This window comes from Gossypium hirsutum, chromosome A09 (assembly GCF_007990345.1).
Source record: "Gossypium hirsutum isolate 1008001.06 chromosome A09, Gossypium_hirsutum_v2.1, whole genome shotgun sequence".
Taxonomy (NCBI): Eukaryota; Viridiplantae; Streptophyta; class Magnoliopsida; order Malvales; family Malvaceae; genus Gossypium; species Gossypium hirsutum.
Genome location: NC_053432.1, coordinates 73,998,399 through 74,014,109, shown reverse-complemented (window position 1 = coordinate 74,014,109; position 15,711 = coordinate 73,998,399).

The window sequence follows — 15,711 nt, the reverse complement described above, 5'->3', positions numbered from 1 at the left end:
TCGTTTTTTGCTTGATTTCTTCTACTGCCCATGTATTGCTCTCTGTCTTCACATTTACTCCTTCTTGCATGTGTCAGAGAGGTGAGAGATGCGTGGAGGGGTGGTGTGCGGCAGATGGGAGGCCAAAGGTGGGAGCGGCGGCCACAATAGGAACTAGCCCTAGGGTTAGTTTGTTGAAAAAAAGTTTAGGATATTAGGCTAAGATTTGGGCTAGGGTTTGATGTAATGGGCCATTTGGTTTTGGGTTTCGGCCATTCAATGTGGAAATTGGGTCTGCTGTTTGATTTTGTAAAATAGACTTTATTTATTTTGAGACTTTTTATTTTGGAATTAATTTGATTTGTTTGGGTTTTTTTTTGTTTTATTGATCTGGGCCAAAATTGGCCCTTACAAAATTGATTCTAAATAAATATAGATATTTAATTTTAATGTCAATTATCATTTTTTAAAAATTTAATTGTCAATTATTATATTTTGATTTTTCAAGATGGGTTTGGATGAGCGATGGAGTGCACTGTAGTATATTTAGTTTATTTTTTTGTCTCACGCAATAGTATTTAATCTTACCATCAACACTATTATTACACTAACAGCATATAAAAGCACCACTTGTCCAAACGCACCCTTAATCATATTTGTCAAAACTAAAAAGTTAAAAAAATATATTATATGAAATAATTTTGTTAAAAAAATATTATATGAAATAATTTAATAAAATTTAATTATTAAATAAAACCAAAAACTTAAAAATCACATGATTCGTATTTCAGGTGGGTACCCTAAGACTCCTAATTTCTTACTAATGGAATCCAAATGCGAGTAATGGAGGTAGTGACTGTTGAAAAGCCAAAATAGCCAATTCCGAATTCCCAAAGAAATGTGTAATTATTCGTAAAACTTTGGGGCTTCATTGTTCTCAAATGTTCTCTCAGGAATACCCATTTTAAAAGGGCCAATTTTATCTTGTGGCCCCAAAATTTGGATAGATTTAAAGATTTGCTGTTGCTCTAATGGATGCCAGGTCTGCAACATCTTGTAGCTAGTTGCTTCACTTCACAATCTTTATTCTCTTATTGAATTTTAATGTGTTAGAAATAGATTCAACTTATTGAAACATGAGCTATGGAAGATGGTTGCTGCGGTGTAACAATGACATTAGTGATACTATGGGAAGAGTTTGTAGTTCACTGATATTACTCTTAGATTAGAATTAAAATTTACAAGTAGGAAGATGTCACAAGCTGAAAACTTATTAGTGGCATGTACCACTAAATTGCTTACAATTTGTATCACTGTTTATTATGAGATTTCCATGAACAGAAGGGTGAAACCCGATGCCATTAATAACATTTTGTTTTGAAGCATTCTGCAAATACTTCCATTTTCTATAATGTTCTTAACAGTGAGTAATAATACTAATCCAAGTTCATTAGACATCATTTGCAACATTTTGTATTTACTTATAGGATGGTTTCAGAAGAAGGGAATAAAAGAATCACCCCGGAGCTTGAGTTTTTTTATCAAGACAGTTCCAAATGATGTGATGAAACTTGGTGGATTTCAATGTTACCTTTCAGATTATATACGGCTCAACTTCAAGTTCTACTCGAAATTTGAGGTTGTATATTTAAATTGAGGTTGATTGAATATTAATTTTAAAGTTCAAGCTCGACTCAATTCTAGATTAGTTGAAAATAAAGAAAAAAAATAAGAAAGCAAGGCTTGAGTTTTACTAAGCTCTTAACCATTAATACTAAGACTCAATTCGTAATAATTTTTATAAATTCTAACCCTATAATTTTTTGGGTGTTACAAAATATATTTGTTATATAAATTTTTTTCTTGCTTTTGATCCCATTGTTAACTTGCTTCTAATTTTTTTCTTTAAAAAAAATTAAATTTAAAACTAAGAGATTAACCAAAAAAAATTTCAACCTAAAACTCGTATTACACAGTGAAAAGATAACTCAGTAAAATAATTTTGCTGGAAACAAAAAAAGATGAGAAGAATAAATACATGATACACAATATAATTTTAAAGGACATTGTCGTTGGCGGGTTAGGCGAAATTTGGATCATAGAAACCGAAAAGAGTAACCAAATTCAAACCACCACAAAATTAATAATAATACATTGCCATTTATTTTCAATGTCTCTGCTTTCCTTTTTTTTTTAATTATAAAAGGAAGATAAAATACTAACAGTTACATAATTAGCGCGACTCAAATTTAAATTACACCTGAAATGTTGAACACACTAACCATAGTTCAACACATAATTTGACAATTATAAATCCATATGTATATTACGATAAAACAAATCACAATATAAATAATAATGATGCTAAATTAAGTGTCCTCATATTGCAATAATGTAATTTGAAATTAAATTATTATAAAAAAAACCACACATTGCGATTTACTTTCAATGTCCCTACTTTCCTACCATTAGTATAAAATAATGTAACAATTATAAAACCACCATATGTATATTACTATAAAACAAATCACAATATAAATAATAATCATACTAAATTAAGTCTCCTCATATTGCATTAATCTAATTTGAAATTAAATTTTTGTAAGAAATAACACATTACGATTTATTTTCAATGTCCCTACTTTCCTACCATTAATATAAAATAATGTGACAACTAAATCCACCATATGAATATTATTATAAAATAAATTACAATATAAATAATAATGATGCTAGCCGGTTAAGTTTTAACTCGATTGATATAAATATTGTTGTCAATATAGATATTACACTTTTACAATTTAGTCTATTTTCTATAATTATCACTCGATTCATTTTAATTTACTAAATAATTTAACTCATCACTATAAGAAATGACACATAAGTTTTTACTTCCGAACTTAACTATATCATTTTAACAATTAAATTTTAAAACAAAATTTTTCTGATACCATTAGAAATTAGGTTTTTACACTTATATATTAATTCATTTTATAAACTTCTCTTTAGAGCGGACAATTGTTATACCCTTACCACCCATGTATAAATAACCTATTCCACAAATAGAGCAACATTGTGACACAATTAAGAATAATTATCACATCATATCCAATGTAACTCACGTTTGAACTTTTCAAGCTCATTAACCCCCAAATATGTCACATTAAGATACATTCAGGCCACACCCTAACTTAAGACTAAATTAGACTTTACCAAGAAAACGATTATGCAATGAGAGACTTGCTCAATACCCTCCTCCGCATATAAATACCTCATCTTGCAATATAAGGGGACACAAGATTAACTATATAGCGCACACTTATCTCAATCAAGATAAATAATAATCTTTTGTGACTTTTCGCAATACTTATGGTGTGAACCATCATCATCCTTAATAACTTTCTGCATCATCTACAATGTGAATCACATCATTATTTAACGCTATATATAACTTAATTATTATAACATAAATGCTAACAAATTTTAGTAAATAACTAATAAGTTAAAGTGAATATTATAACTGTTCCCAATGACATGAATTTTCTATGGTAGGACAACTTAGAGCATGTAAGATTCCTCGAATCTCTTAATTTTGACAAATATGATCCAGGGTAGGTTTTTTTATATATATATAAATAGCATTAAAATATTAATTAATTACGAAAATGACTTGAAGGAAAAATTATATATGAAAATGACTCGTATGCTATAATGGGAGTCGATGCCGCCTAACTAGCCGGCGGCACCACCTTCCATTTCCCCTTAATCATTATCAATCATCAGTTAGGCGGTACCAATCAAAATTTTTTTAAAAATATTTGTATCTTTGGATGTACACTAAAAGAGCAAATACAAAAAAAAATTATGGGTGCTAGAAATGTAAATGCACAATCAACGTGTGGCTACAAATTAATGGCACGTTTAATTCACTCGAACGAAATAAAGCTGTAATGGAATAGTTATTTTGTAATAATTGTAGAAGCCCAAATTAGCCCGGGCCTTTTACAAAAATAAACCATTACAACTAAAATTTAACCCAATTCAAATCCCAAAGGCCCCCCAAAAAAAATAACTACCTAGCCCAAGCCCAATTAGCCCATTAGTCAAACTAGGGTTTCAGAAAAGCTGAAACCCTAGCCACTCGCAGCCACCTGCCTCCACCAACTGCCCTCTGTACCACCAGCTCTGCAGCACCTGCAGATTAGATGAAGAAAAGACAGAAATAATAAAAGAAAAAGCTTGTATAATGGCTATATAAAGCCAATCAAAAATCTATTGTAGAGGAGGGAGAAAAATTCGAATTTTAGAACATACATACATTATTTTAAAAACAAAAGAACAGTTGATCAATACCATAGATCGTTCGAATACCAAAACCAAGATCGAAAGCAAAAAAGGTGATTAATTTTTTTTTACCGAATCTGTTTCTTTTTTTTCTTCTTTCTTTCCTATTCAAACACATATCCATATACATATATCTATTATATCATTTAACTAAAAAAAAAGTTTTACCTTTTCCGGCCACCGGCGCACGGCGGTCCGGCCACAGGGCCTTTTATAGCCTCCCAAAACGACGTCATTTTTTGGGCTGCCTTTTAACCCTAAAACGACGTCGTTTTGCCCTTTACCCACGCACCGACCCGATCCGATCCGCTCCAGGCCAGGATCCGAGTGTTTTTGAGCGGAAGGGCAATTTGCGCATTTGGCCCTTTCGCTTTTTCAAGCTTTTGCAATTAATTTTTTTTTAAATTTGGCCCTGAAATTTGTCACGATTTTCAATTTAGTCCCCACTGAAGCGCTGCGTTTTGATGGGAATGAGTAATTGCTGTTTTGGTCCCCCTATGTTTTGTGCGCATTCAAATAAGCCCCTTTCTTTTATTCTATTTCAAAATTCGCCCCAAAACTTCATTTGTAATTCAATTTTGTCCTTTTTTTTACTTTTTCTCATTATTTTATTTTAATTTTAATTTTATGTATACTATTATATTTTATTACTATTATTATATTTATTATTTATTAGCATTAGTATTATTTTTACTTAATACTTATATGTATATATAATATAATATTATTAATAGTTTTTTTTTGCTATTATTATTTTTCTTAATATTATATTATGTATATATTCTTTTAATATATTAGGTATATTTTAAATTCTATATTACATATATATATACATTTTTTATACTATATTATGTATACATTCTTAAATATTATTAGTTATGTATTTTTATATTTTCATATATATATATGTCTAATGTTATATTACATATATACTTTAAATGCTATATCAAGTACGTATATATTATGTACAGTTTTTCTTAAATATTATATTATATGTATTTAAATACTAATACTATGTATATATGTTTTCAATGTATATATATATGTTTATGTATATATAGCGTTACTAATTTTCTTTTATTATTTTTATTTTCCCCTGTATATATTGTCGTTTATATGTTCTTATTATTATTATATCTATTATTTATTAGTATTTTACTATTACTATTATTAGTATTATTTTTTAATCAATACTTATATGTATATATTATGTTTTTTTAATACTATATTTTTAATACCATATATATTGTGTATATTCTTAATACTATATATTGTATGTATTTTTTTAATAACTATATTATATGTATATATATTATGTACGTATTTTTAATATTATTATATATATTTTATTATATATATGTTTATATTTATGTAGTATTATTAATAGTTGTTTTTAATATTATTATTTTTTCTAAATGTATATATTATGTATATATTTTTAATACTATGTATATACTTTTTAATACTATTATTATGGTTATATTTTAATATATATATGTATGTATATAGGTAACATTATTAGTGTTTTTTTTATATATCATGTTTCCGTCACTTTACTAACTATTATTATATGTATATATATATTTATTGTTTTTATTTCGTGTTTAACACTATTATTACGTTTAGTATCGCATACATGGTTATTGTTTTTAATATTATTATCATATTTATTATTTGCTTCGATGTATTTCTAATTCTTTTATTTTTTGTTTCTTACCCTCTGTATCAGCTTGCTTTTCTTATTATATTATTAGCATATCATTTATTATTATTATTTTCTTTTTATTGTAAATATTGTTTTTATTATTATCCTAATGCTCTTATATTATATGTTAATATTTTTTTCATTCATTATATCATTGTTTGCACTGTTTATTTATTTATGAATTTTTATTTTTTTAAAAAAATATTTTTATTCATGTTTTTTTTCAATAAATAAGGCAATGTACCAATTTAACATTAAGTCATCGATTTCATCGCTATGTTGGGTGAAATTCGTCGGCTTGTGTTAAAAACGGGACGCCCTTCAAAAGAAACTAAAATTTAAAAAATTCTCGTTTTTTGACCGAATCACGATTAAAATTTAAATTGAACTCGTATTTTTGAGAATTGAGACAACGCGTGCTTAATAAGATATCAATTTTGGGCGTCGCGAGGGTGCTAATACCTTCCTTACGCGTAACCGACTCCCGAACCCAACTTTACTCTGGCTTTTGACGTAGACCTAAACTCGGCCTTCTTTTTGTTTAAAAAAAATAAATTTTCTTTTAAAAAAAGGATTTATTAGGTGTCCGATCACACCTAGGAAAAAGGATCGGTGGCGACTCATTTTCTCTTTAAAACTAAAATCCTGTTTTCAAATTTTCAAATAATCGCCTCAACTAGCGACCAAAGCAAAATTTTTACGTCGCTACAACTGGCAACTCCGCTGGGGACCTATTTTTGAGAGTCGAGTCGAATTAAACGCGTGTTGTCAAAATTTTCAAAATTTCTTGTTCAAATTAATATTTAGTCGTGATCCTTAAATTTTGTTTTTGAAAAGTCATGCATTTGCATCATGTTATAAATATTCTTCTAACTTGTTTTATCTTGTTGTTTTTCAGCTCTACGTTTTTATGGTTTTAGTTTTTTTTAGTTTAGTTTTTAAATAAAACGTAAAGGTTTGTAAGTTTCTCCCCACACACCGTGCACTTTTATTTTTATATAACATGAGCTCTCTACCCGGGCTCCATTCGCTTAAGTGGAAGTAAACGCTATGCCTTCGTGAGTTAACTCGTCCCTCCGCACAGGCAAGTGAATACTTCTGTGTTACATATGACTTATGCTTTCGTAAGTTAACTTGTCCCCCCGTATAGGCATAAGTAAATGTAATCCATCGAATTGAACTCGTGAACCTGTAATGGGCTACGACCGAGGCTTCGTACTAGTCTTAGTAGACGATAGTGCGAACAATTCGATTTCCTGTCTAGAACTGAAACCGAATATAGTAAACCGTATGAGCCACCTAATTAGAGCCATGCCGAACCTTTGTCCGTTAATAGTCACCAAAATAAGTACACGGGAGAAACGCCTCTTACCTTTTATTTCATTTACATTTATACTTTGCAAAGGAATCGGGTATATTGGACAAGGTAACTTAATTTGTTAGATTCTCTATAGTTTTTTCTCTGTTCATATTTGTTGTGATTATTAACTAAGTTTGTTTATTTTTTATTTTTATGTTTCATCATGTATCATAGGCATCTTGATTAGGAAGGTGTTGATTAGAGATCGGTTGCCAAAAACGGGTTTCTGATGGAGGAGTCAATTACGCAAGTAACCGAGAAAAATGTCGTGGTTCGGGACTGGTCTTTGAAAACCCAGAAAGCAAAAGAGGACAGTTTAACGGAATGATGTATCTCCAATCTTCCCAAGCAAGTAATTTTAAATGCTCGTCAAAATAACCTCAAAGATTTGACTCAGATTTGGAAACAATGGGACTCAGATACTAAGGGAATTTTCACTGAAAAGTACGGGGATATAGCTCACTTGATCGCCTTCAATATAGACGAACAGTTGATTCAAGCCATGGTTCAATTCTGGGACCGAGCATACCAATGTTTCACTTTCAATTAGGAAGATATGACACCGACCATAGAAGAGTATGCTGCCTTGCTTTGTGTTGACAACGTAAACTTCAACAAGATATATGTGAAAGAGCCCAAGCCAATGACCTTCAAGAAAAAACTAGTGAGATTCACCGGAATGACTGATATATAGGCTGAAAATAGATAAAGAAAAAGAATGAAGTCAGTTGTGTTCTGTGGTTTTCTCTGCGAGACTTAGTTCAAAACCATCCAGATATTGCGAAGAGAATGGATCTGTTTGCTTTGGCCATTTACGGATTGATCGTTTTTCCAAAGGTTTTGGAGCATATAGAAGTCGCGGTAGTGGATTTCTTCGAAAGGTTGGGGCAATGGATCAACCCCGTCCTAACTGTCTTGGCTGAGACTTTTAGATCTCTGCGTAGTTGTAGGAGAAAATGGGAAGGACATTTTATCTGATGCGCGCAGTTACTTAATGTCTGGATTCTGAGCCATTTCTGGAAAGTAGAGCGCACACCTTTCCGTATGTTCTCAAAAATATTTGCCCCATTAAAAGCTTACTTTGAGAAAGATTGGCCGAAAGATGTCACCGAGCAGCACTAGGTTTCGGTTTTTTAAAACCTTCACACTGAAGAGATAACCTGGAAAGCACCATGGATTCGTCCTTCAGTTCTAATATACAAATGCGTAAGCCAGGATTGGGTGCCTTTACTAGGATTATGAAGAGGAATTGGATACGCTCCGTTAATGGTTCAAAGGCAATTTGCTTCACGACAGTTCATACCCGCTACTGGAGGATTGGCACAATCAGAGTTCGTCTTTACGGGTGAAGGTTACATGAAAAGAGCCCGAGATACTGCAAAGTCTTGGAAAGAAATTCACCTAATGTAATTAGCCCTTTATGCTGATACTATCACTCAAGATTATGACTTATGGAGAAAACGATGAGTGAATAGTCAACAAATCTCCCCGACGAGTTATGCTTTCCAGAATCTTTTCTCAAAAAAAATGCCATCCGAGTTGGAAATAGCGAGACATGAATTCAAACGTGAAAAGGCCAAGCTGTTACGGGATATTAGTTCTCTTTAAGAGGAGAACTACTAGCTGAAGATCGGGGTTCAAATTGAAGAATCCAAAACCATGAAGTTTCAAAAAGAAGCTGAGATCGTGAGAAACAACTTAAAGGACCTTCTTTTGGAAAATAAGAAATTAAGAAACACTATAAAAAATAGTGGTTTGGGCAAGTCGTCAGCTGAATGGAAGGAAGAAATAAGCAACATCAAAGGTGGGATGGAATTCTGGAAAGAGAAAGCAAAGAAAGAAGAGGAAAAAGCTGCGCGTGCTATGATAGAGTTAAGAAAGAAGAATGCTGAGTATGAAACAGTGTCTGCAGAATGTGTGACTAGTCAGTCTAAACATCAAGAGCTAAGAGGGAAAGTACGAGATTTAGAAAATACACTGCAAGCTCAACAGCAACAGTTGGATGATCTCCTAAAAGCCTTGGAAGAAAAGAATAATCAATACGATAGAGACACTCACGCCTACGAAAGAGCTCTCCAAGAAAAAAAATACAACTCGGCTTTTTGATCAATGAAATTCACAAGGCGGCTATGCAAGTTGTGCAGTTATCAGATGAAGCTGAAGCTCTCAATTGTCAATTCCCTCCAAGTCAAAGATTAACCATATCAGAATTCTTAGAACGAGTGAAGAAATAAGGCAATGTGGCTAGAAAATTTGTGTAACTGTTGAATCAAAATAGCGAAACATTTTGTAATAGGCTCTTTTGATTAATGAAATGCCTAAGTAGGGGCCATTTTGAAATCAACAGCAAATTCTTACACATTCATTCATGACTAACATTCATTTGACATTCATTCATGCATTCATTCATTGTATGTACATATCACCATAATCATTCACTGAGGCTAAGACCGTATAATACGCAGTTGTAACACTACAAGTCTGGAATCACGCCATTTTTATAGGACGCGCCGAAAAGTTAGAATTATGGAAGCTAGTTTAATGAGAGAATTGAAAGGATGAAAATGACCCAAAGAGAATTGCAAGAGCAGTTGACCAAGTCACAACAGGAAGTAAGAGATCTGATGTTAAGATCTCGAGAGGAATCGCTCGAGCAAAGAGATTAGATGGCCAAAATGATGAAGATGATGACAGCTTTGGTCAAAGGAAAAGGACTTATGCAGAGCCCTGATACTATGAAGCCTCAGCCAAGAACTAATCATGATCAGGATCCGCTCTATTCCCCAGGATTCACTCCACCTCATGCATATGTAATGCAAAGAGAATGTCCTTGAGGAGAACCTGCAAGCTTGGAGCAACGACCCGTACCCCCTACTCATCTAGGGCAAGGCATATTCGTATCGAACCCCGGAGCTAATTCTACTGATCCCAATGTTTCAGATTTGGATGATCCGGTAGAAATAGCCATGTTGAAAATGGATGATCATGATGCCCAGGATAAGTATAGAAGCTTGGAAGAAAGACTCAAAGCGATAGAAGGTACTGAGGCCTTCTCTGCATTGAGTGCTAAAGAGCTCAGTTTGGTGCCCGATCTGGTTCTGCCTCTGAAATTTAAAGTACCAGATTTTGAAAAATACGATGGCACGAAATATCCAAAAACGCATCTTATCATGTTATACCGGAAGATCACTGGTTACGTGAATAAAAATAAATTGCTAATACACTGTTTCTAGGACAGCTTAGTCGGATCGGCCCTTCGATGGTATAATCAACTTAGTAGAGAAATGATCCGGTCATGGAAAGACTTGGCATTAGCATTTTGTGAACAATACAAGCATGTATCCAACATGGTGCCTGATTGACTAACTCTGTAGATGATGGAAAAGAAGCCGACGGAGACTTTTAGGCAATACGCACAAAGGTGGAGGGATATCTCGGCTCAAGTAGAACCCCCATTGATCAAAACTGAAATAACGGTCCTCTTCATCAGCACTTTAAAAGCACTGTTTTATGATAAGTTGGTAGGAAGTGCCACGAAAGACTTCGTAGATATTGTAATATCCGGGGAACTTATAGAAAATGCCATCAAAAGTAGAAGGATGGAAGGTTCCGAGAGCTCGAAAAGGGCAGCACCTGTAAAGAAAAAAGAGGTAGAAGTCCATATGGTGGGAACTAAGAGTCACCACACTTCTAATCCTTATCCAGTCCAGCCACGACCTCAATATCACCCACCTCCAAAATTTTACTATCCTCCCCAAAGCCCTTACTATCAAGCACCTCCTCCTTACCTCGTTTACGCCACAGATAGCCAAAGCTCATTTGCCATGTTCCCACCAAATACCATGCCTGCTCAAATTCAACCCCAAAATGAACAAAGACCGACAAGATCCAATTCTGAAAAACCCCAGTTCACCCCAATTCCCGTGTCATACAAAGATTTGTACCCAAAACTGTTGGAAAAACAATTAATATCCCCACATTATATTGCATCTTTGAAGCCTCCATACCTAAAATGGTATGATCCTAATGCCAGTTGTATGTACCACGCCGGAAACCAGGGGCATTCTACAGAAAATTTCCTAGCCTTTAAAAGGAGGGTTCAAGGTCTTATCGATGCATGTATTTTACGATTTGATGGTACTGGCAATACGGCTAAAAATTTGCTCCCTTACCACACTGAAGGGAACGTGAGCACGGTGACAAAAGAAGATAGGTGACGTGCCAAAAGTTGTGTTTCTGAAATAAAGACACCACTGTGAAAGATTTGGGAGGTAATGGTTGAAAATGGGCTGTTTTGTCATCCCAACAAAATTTTCAAAGAAGGAAATACAAAAAGCCAATGTTTTTGTGATTTTCATTGGATCGAGGGGCATGACATCCAGTCTTGTGAAAGATTCAGCAAACTACTTCAAGACATGATGGACAACAAGAAAGTTGAGATCCTTAACAAAATGAAAGAGGCCGATGAATGAGAAGTATGCACTTCTGAAAATCAATCATCAGTTTTCCCTTATAGTGCCGATCGACCGTTAGTGATTTATTACGATACAAAAAAGGAGCAAGTGAAACCAAAGATGATAATTGAAGTACCATCTCATTTCCCTTACAAAGACAACAAGACAGTACTATGGAAATACAATGTCAACATTATCATACCTGAAGGTGAAAAAGCTAAAGTCACGGCCGGAAATGTTGGCGAAGTAGGACGTTTCACCCGCACGGGAGGTGTTATTCTAAAGGGGTCGAACCAATGAAGAAGACTAATGACTTGAAGCAGAAAGGAAAGGCACCGATGCATGAGGACGAGGTTGAACTTGAGACTCCGTCCGAACAAGAAGTTAAAATACTTGTGAATGAAGAGGAAGCACATGAATTCTTTAAGTTCATCAAGCATAGTGAATAAAATGTCGTGGAATAGTTAAGCAAACAACCGACATGAATCTCGGTATTATCCCTACTATTGAATTCAGAACCACGTCGAAATGCTTTGCTGAAAGTGTTAAATCAAGCTTACGTGGCAAGTAATATATCTGTTAAAAAACTTGATAGGTGGGTGAATAACCTGAACACGGATAATTTTATTTCTTTCAGTAATGACGAAATACCGCCAAATGGTAGGGGCTATATAAAAAGATTACATATCACAACCCGTTGCAAGGGTTATATAATACCGAATGTGCTCATTAATAACGGGTCAGCACTCAATGTCATGCCTTTGGCCACGCTTTCTAGAATTCCAATTGATATATCTTATCTGAGGCCTTGTCACTCTACAGTAAGAGCATTCGATGGGACAAGGCGATAAGTCATAGGAAAAATTAAAATTCCTCTAGAAGTGGGCCCCTATATATATACATCGATTTTCAGGTCATAGGCATCACGCCTTTGTATAATTGCCTTTTAGGAAGGCCTTGGATCCACTCTGCTGGGGCAATTCCTTCATCTCTCCATCAAAAAGTAAAGTTTATGATTGATAGTCTTTTGGTCACTATCGTGGGTGAGGAAGACATTGTCGCATCTATCTCTGCTGATACACCATACCTCGAAGTAAGCAAAGATGCAGGAGAATATTTCTTTCGTTCCTTTGAATTCATCAATGTTACATTCGTTGCTGAAGGAAATAAAATTCCCATGCCTAAGTTGTCAAGGAATACCAAGATGGGAATTAAGTTGACTGTGGGAAATGGAGCCTGAGCGAGGAAAGGTCTGGGAGATATCAGTAATGGATAATTAGAGCTCTAAGACCAGTGCCCCATAAGGCTCGATATGGTTTAGGGTTCGAACCAGATATGCGACAAAGAAGAAAATAGTTGCAGAAAGATCGAGAAAGGCGAATTGCAAGAGCCTTAAGCCAAGAATTAGAATGGGAGCCCACGACGTACCTTCCTTTGTCAAAAATATTTACATCTGCAGGAATGAAATACCCCGGGGAAGATAATCCATGAAACACGCTGTTATTAATTGAAAGGGGTCTTCAGAATGTCAGTATAAATGTCATTGACAAAGGAAATAATGCAATTAAAGATGTTTCAATGATACGCCCTTGTCCTCCTGAATTCGTTTTGAACAGTTGGACTGTTGTGGATCTCCTTCTAGTTTCTAAGTCTTCTCTAGAGTAATGCTCAATGTTAACACTCTTCTTTTTGTGTGTCCCTAAGTAATAATAGGGATTCTTTTGTAAGAGCTTATGATTTGCTCTTTATCATTTAAATGAACATTAATGGAGATGCATTTTGTCATAGTCTTTTCATTCTCATTAACTTCATAATTTTCCCTCTTCTCACACCCTATCATTGCATATATCTCATATCATGCCATAATATTATGTTTGTTGGTCCCAACACTTTGATGCTCCTCTACAGTTTTCTTTTCCATTTAACTTTCAGGTGCTCAGATATCAACGATATGAACAAACCCGTTAAAAATCTTGAAATTGATTTCGAGAAGGCTATTTGTTTAGGAGAGTTTGAAGTTGAGGAAATGTTGAAGAATATGTCTCGTCTCCTGACTTACTAAGAATGGTAGAACAAGAAGATAAACAGATTCTACCTCATCAAGAATCTGTTGAGATGGTAAACTTCGAAAATTAAGAAAAGAGGCAAGAAGTGAAGATTGGGACCTCCATTTCAGATAACAGTAAACATGATTTGATCGCTTTGCTTCATGAGTACAAAGATGTATTTGCATGGTCGTATCAGGACATGCCAGGATTGGATGAGGATGTAGCGGTTCATAAACTCCCACTGAAACCAGAATGCAAACCCATTCAACAGAAGCTAAAACGAATGAGACCTAAAATGGTGTTAAAGATAAAAGAAGAAGTCAAGAAACAATTCGATGCTGGCGTCCTACAAGTCTCCAAGTACCCACAATTGGTAGCTAACATAGTCTTAGTACCGAAGAAAGACGACAACGTACGAATGTGTGTAGATTATCGCAATTTGAATCGAGCAAGTCCTAAAGATAATTTTCCTTTGCCACACATCGATACATTGGTGGATAATACAACCAAATGTTCATTATTTTCGTTCATGGATGGATTCTCGGGTTATAATCAGATAAATATGGCTCTTGAGAATATGGAGAAAACTACTTTCGTAACGTTGTGGGGAACATAAAACTACTTTCGTAACGTTGTGGGGAATATTCTGTTATAAGGTGATACCGTTCGGATTAAAGAACGCTGGGGCAATATATCAGAGGGCCATGGTGATGTTGTTTCATGACATGATGCACAAAGAAATAGAAGTCTACGTCGATGATATGATCGCCAAATCTAAGGGGGAAAGAGAGCATGTTGGGAACCTCAGGAAGTTGTTTGAAAGACTGAGAAAGTTCCAGCTGAAGCTTAATCCAGCCAAGTGTACGTTTGGGGCAACCTCGGGAAAATTACTAGGCTTCATCGTTAGCGAGAAAGGCATTGAAGTTGATCCAGATAAGATAAAAGCCATACAAGAACTACCACATCTGCGCACTCAAAAAGAAGTCAGAGGATTTTTAGGGAGGTTGAACTACATCGCTCGGTTCATCGCTCAACTTACCAACCAGTGTGACCCAATTTTTTGACTTCTTCGAAAACATAATCCGGGAGAATGGAACGAGGAGTGCCAAGTAGCTTTTGACAAGATAAAACAGTATTTGTCTAGTCCCCTGGTACTAGTACCGCCAACTCCAGGAAGACCGTTAATATTGTATCTGACTGTGTTTGAAAATTCAATGGGTTGCGTACTAGGGCAACATCATGAGTTAAGGAAAAGAGAAAAGACGATTTACTATCTCAGTAAAAAGTTCACAGAGTATGAGGCAAAGTACTCGTCAATTGAAAAATTCTGTTGCACTTTGGTTTGGGTAGTTCGGAGGCTCAGGCAATATATGTTGTATCATACGACATGGTTAATTTCGAAGTTGAACCCAATAAAGTGCATGATGGAATCACCTGCACTCTCAGGAAGAATGGCACGATGGCAGATTCTACTATCAGAATATGACATCGTCTATGTAAGCCAAAAGTCGATAAAAGGGAGCGCAATAGCTGACTTCTTAGTAACTCGAACAACGGAGGAATACGAGCCATTGAGATTTGATTTCCCAGATGAAGACTTGATATGCATTACAGGAAAAGAATGTGAGTCATCCAAAGAGAAGTCATGGAAGATGAGTTTTGATGGTGCATCGAATACATTGGGGCATGGGATTGGAGCAGTCTTAGTATCTCCAGAAGGGAACCATTATCCGTTCACTGCCAGGCTGAATTTCTTCTGTACCAATAACATAGCGGAATATGAGGCATGTATCATGGGACTTCGTGCAACTATTGAACGAA